Source organism: Bos taurus, chromosome 5 (genome assembly GCF_002263795.3).
Source record: "Bos taurus isolate L1 Dominette 01449 registration number 42190680 breed Hereford chromosome 5, ARS-UCD2.0, whole genome shotgun sequence".
NCBI classification, from domain to species: domain Eukaryota; kingdom Metazoa; phylum Chordata; class Mammalia; order Artiodactyla; family Bovidae; genus Bos; species Bos taurus.
In genome coordinates, this window is record NC_037332.1 from 111,946,345 (window position 1) to 111,952,171 (window position 5,827).

Sequence of the window (5,827 nt, forward strand, 5' to 3'; positions counted from 1 at the left end):
CCACCTCTAAGCTCTCTTGAAGCCTGTGAAACTGTAAGAAGTGCTTCTGACTAAACCCATTCTGCAGACAAAGGGCCCAGGAATTTAGAGGGACAACAGGAGGGTATGAGATACCCTTAACACATTATTGACCAGAGACACATTAATACCACAGGCGTTAGTTTCTGCAAAAATATCCCGGTCAACAATGTGTTAGTGGGCAAATTGTGTACCTCCTGAGGTCCTGTTTAACTGTGGAGTTCAACTAATAAAATCACTGCTTTCACTCTAACTGGCGAAATAAAATCTATCAAGATGTAGGTATCTGAACTGGAAAAAGTGATGCTGAAGCAGCAATGACTGACATCTAAATGCCTCCTTCTGAATACATCATTTTATATTCATTCATCTCTGCCTCCAACCTCATTCAGTCATGTCAGTTCTGTGTTACTGCCGAAAAATAATCATGATGATGATGATGCATGTAAAGGTGTTCCAAGGACTTGGCATATTTAAGTTTTTCGATCCTCAGAGCAAAATATAAAGCAGGCATCATTATCACCACCATTTTACAGTTAGTGAGTCACTGAGAAGATAAAGTAGCAGAAGTATCACAGTACCACACACAGAGCTGGCAAGCGGTGGATCCAGGACTCGAACCCGGAAGGTCTGGCTCTAGTATTTATCCTCTTAACTACTCACACTCTGTAACTGCTTGTCTATCTCTCTGATAAGTGACTGTTTTCTTCAACATCAGAAAAATGACTCCACCTTCACCTTATACATAAAGATCAAATATTTGTCCTTAGTGTCGATGCTGGTCTAGGCTACTTAAAAACATTCAGGTGGCCCCAATTCAGTGTCCACCTCCATAACTGAGCCTACCATGTGGAAGGCACACAGTAAGCGCACAATAAATATTTGCAACTATCTATTCAAACAATGAAAACTTTCCCAATGCCCTCATCATCCCAAAGGCAATCTCTCCCTCTTGTGTCCTCCCTCCCCTCCCCTCTTTCCCTCCCCCACCCCAGCACCCTGTGCTTTCTTCCAACACTTAGCTTTTGCTATGCTTCCCACTATGGCAGGCAGCCTCCAAGCTGACCCCTCACCTCCTGGTATTTACATCCCTGTGTAGTCACTTCCTGCAATGAGTGGCCTACAGAATGCTGGAGAAAGGATGCTATGTGACTTCTGAAGCTAAGTCATAAAAGACGATGCTGTGTGGTCTACTGGATTACTCGCTCAGGGGGAAGCCAGTGGCCGTGCCGGGGGCGGGGGGGGGGGGGGGGGGGGGGGAGTAGGGAGGCAGAAGTAGCTCTGTGGAGGCGCCAACGTGGAGAGAAACGGAGACCTCCCCCCATAGCTGGCATCAAGTTGCCAGCCATATAGATTAGCTTCCCTGACAGAGGATCTGCCAGCCTCAGTCAAGCCTTTGGAGGACTGCAACCCAGCTGACATATTACTGCAATCTCTGGAGATCCCCTGAGCATGAAACCACTCAGCCCATCTGCTCCTGAACTCCTAACTCACAGAACCTGTGAGAGGTAATAAATGTTTATTGCCATCTTACGCCCTATCTTTGGGGATAACTGTTACACGGCAATTGACAGCAGTAGACAGCTAATACCAGACACTTACTCTCTAACACTGGAAGCTCCTTAAGAGCATAGACTGTTTTCTTAATTCTCAAAGCTCCCTGAAGCCTTAGAAATAAACAGTGCCCATATTTGTTGAACTGTGCCAGCAGACTATTCCCCTTTGTCCACTGTTCCTTTTCTTCCAAAACATATCCATTAACAAACTATTCCCTATGCCTAAAGTACTTCATCTGTACTCTATCAATGTCCTCCCTTTTCTGTCTCAAAGGCCTTCTGAAATAGACTTCTGAGCATCTGCTGTGTCCCAGAACCGCCCTTGAAGCTGACAACAAAACAAAGAAACATCCTTGCCCTTATGGAGCTTACAGTCCAGTGTATGCCCTTGCCACAGTGGTCTCTCTGAATATAATACAACAATCTTTGTTAACAGGACTTCAAAATTCTAGTTTCCCCTTTGTAAAATTTAAGTATTCAAAAATTATTTCACCCCTTTCATCATGTCTATTTAATTGGCTGTATGTCTGCATATGTTTTTCTTTTATATTTAAATAAATATTGAAGCTGCAGGCTCAAGAAAAGTCCATACCTATTTACTTCCTAAAGTGCCCCCACTTAAATCTGTCTCTATTCTCTGTTTTTACTGAATGTTTTCATGGGCCACGATTTTTAGCAAATATCACATTTATAAGTGTAAAATAAATACCATTTGATTTTTTTAATAGCCTATATTCATTATACAAGTCCAAGCAACTCAATCAAATATGAATTTGTTTCACAGAAAGCAATTTTTAACTGAAGTATATTGTATTATTTAGTACTTCTACAACAAAACAGACTGTTAAAAGAAAAAAAAAAAAGCTCACTACACTTTTAAATTAGGAATTCCAGTCCTGGCTCTGTCCCCCACTGTGTAACCTTAGACAAATTCTTTAACACCCTGAGCCTCAGTTTCCATATCCTGAAGTGGAAGTAAAATCTACCTCACAGAATCACTGTGAGGATTAAGCAATGCATTAAAAGCCTAGCTTGATGCCTGTTACGGAGTGAGCGTCGCAGAACGTCAGTTTTCTTACCCCTTACCTAGGGCTTGTACTTATGGTCCGAACAGCTGTCAGTTTTTAAGTTTAGTTATTCCTCTTTGGAATGATCTTCCTCTCCTTTATCTAATGAATAAAAGATTCAGCTCAAAGGCCATCCTCTCCCTGAAGTCCAAAGGAAACGTCCCCTCGACTCTCCCACACAGTTCTGGGTTTGTACCTGGCGTTTCTGTCAGTGTGTTACAGTTCCCTGTCACTTTCCGTCTCTCCCACTAGACCGTGAGTTCCTCATGAGGAGGGAACATACACCTCACTCATTTCATAGCCTCAGCTTTTAGAAAAACACCTGGCACGTTACAGGCATGAAACAAAAACTGAATGAATGAGTGAAGTCACTACTTGGGCAGTACCCGGATCACTCCTGGGTGACCAAACTTTGTGTTTTTGCCCTTTATGGGCCGAGATGCTCCTCTGTGCTTCTGATCCCTTCCTCGTAACACTCGACATAGCACTAAGGACTCAGAAAGTCTGCATTAAATACTTTTGGCTTATGCAATACAGAAAACTCTCACATCATTTCATTCTAAATAAAAAATGGTATCCTAATGGATGTGGCTTTTGGAAGCCTTTTTAAACAGGAGCTCTTCTTAAGAGTTACTGGCAAAGAACTGAAGCAAATGCTGGAACTATACTACAGCCGGTTTTCCTATGCATGTGCTTTTGAAAAAAGCAGTAATGGTTTGCTTCTTTCTAAAACACTTCATTAAGAAACTGAGGATCATAAAGCCCTTTGATTCGCTGTGAAAAATGTGAACACCACCAGGCAAAATTTAGCTTAGTAACTTTCAGCCAAAGGTTCCCCACCCTACAGTCATAGGGCTGTGGGCCAGCTGGCTGTCACCTCATCCCTGGGAGGTGGCTGCTTTTCAACAGTAAAACTGCATAAGTGAAATGTGGAATCTGGGGGGATCTTCCAAAGTAAGACACGGAAATTTAACTTCTTATTTTAAATAGAGATTCTGCTTCAGACCTTGGCTCCAGGTGGAAGACCCTGAAAAGAGCTCAAAAACTGGCAACTCGGTGGTGGGGGCGGCGGGCAGCGCATTTCAGACATATTATGGATTTTAAAGTATGTAAACATGCAGGACACTAGGTGTAATTTCACTGCTAGAGTTAAGTGACGTATTTCACATTCCTGTCTACGCACACTTCATGCCAAGTATAGGCTGGTAAGCAGTTAACTGTCCACCAAACTGCCCTTTAGTTATGCTGCATAACAGAGAAAACAGAGAAACCCTGACAAAGCCAAGTTGGGCTGGTGCTTACACACACATGCTGGTCTATCGTGGTTCTCAATGTCACAAAAACAAACGCTGCTTGGGCCTTTACTAAGGTGGGCAAGCGCAGTGTCAAACATTTTAACTCCTACAACGACTCCATGATGGATATTATTATTACCCCAAATTTTCAGATGAGGAAACTGAGGCCCAAGATTACACAGCTAGCAAATGGCAGGTTTGAGAATCTGACTGGAAAACTTCAGCCCTAGCAACTACAGAGGATCAATGCTCCTGCATTCTCGCCAGGCTAGGGAATATACTAGAAGTGTCATGACAAACATTTTGTTGGAGGGGAAAGTTTCAGATCTGCCAGATCCCTTACACCTGGCAGCATTCAGGTAGCCAAACAGGCATCAACAAGTCCAGGTGAGACTTCCTTGCTTGGGAATCCTGGGAACTGCACATGGATCCTAAGGGTCTACACAAGATCCAGGAGAAAGCACCCGACAGACACCTGGTCCCTGCAGTCACGAAACGCCCGGGACGCCGCGGGGGCGGGAACCTCCGTGCCTCCACACCCCCGCGGCACGGCCCAGCCGCGCACAGGTGCACCGACCGCCCGCGCCCCCACGCCGCCCGTCTCGGCTCTAGGACCCCAGCCTGGGGAAGCGGGGCGACGCTGGGGAAGGGGCCGAGGGGCGAGGCCGGCCCACAGCCGGACCCCCGGAGGGCGCGCGTGGCGGGGTCGCCCGGAGAAAGGATGCTCGGGGCGGGGCCGCGGTGGGGGAGGGGTCCCCTGCCCAGACTCTCACTCACCGCCTGGCTCTCCTCCCGGGCCGGGCTCCGCGGCGGTCCCCGCTCCGGCTCTCAACCGCGCGTGTCTCCTCCCGAGGCTCAGCGTCCAGCCGGGACGCGCGGAGCTGTGGATAAGTCGGCGCGAGCGGAGGGCGTGCAGCGAGCGGAGCTGAGAGGGTGGGAAGGATGGGACGGTCGCGCTCACCGCTGCCGCCGCGGGGACACCACAGACACGGCCTTGGCCGGCTCCTCTCAGGCACGGAAGCTGCGGGTCCTCCTACCACACCCGCCTCCCGCACCCCCCACCACGCCACGCCCGCTGAAGGAGTGACAGCAGTGCTGACCAATCTGAGGCCTCGTGGAGGCCGGGAACCACGGACTAAAAGGAGGGAGGGCACGGGAGGGATACAAGGGAGGCGAGCGTGGCGGCGGGACTTCCTGTGACTGACGGCCCAGCGCAGCCAATGGGTAGCGGGGAGATGACCTCATTGTCGAGGAAAGTCTGGAACTGGTGGAGTGGCGGCGCGGAGGTGGGAGGAGGTCGGAGACGAGCCGGAGGCGGGGCGCTGGGGCCTTAAAGAGGCCGCAACCCATTGGTCATCCAGTCAAGGCAAGGGTGGCGGACCCGGCCAGACCTGGCCAAGTTGCCAAGGGGTCAGTGCTGCCAGAGCTTAGTGCATTAATCCTCCAGCCCCCATCACAATCCTTCTAGGGGGCTGAAGGATCCCGCCCGGGGCTCATAAATCGATTACTTAATTTCACGCTTCCCAAAAGGAGACACAATAAATTCCGCACTGGCCCGGAGCCCTGAATTCCCGTTACAGCTCCCGCCCCACCGAAGCCCGTCGTCTCGTTTCTTTGAATCAGTTTCCAGTACAGTAAACGGGAGGATACCGGCACTCACCTACCCCAACTTTACCTGCCCAGAATGTTGAGATCATTAACAGCAAAAGTGCTTTGGGCTTCAAGAAAAAAGACTGAATGAACCCAAAACCCTGTATCAGGACACTTCAGGAAGAGCATCTGTGAAAGGAAGGACTGCACTAGACGACTCTTGTAATTCTATAATTGTAAGATGCTGATTGATGTCCTCCTCTCTCCGGCATCCACTCTCGTAGCGAAGGGGTGTGGGGGG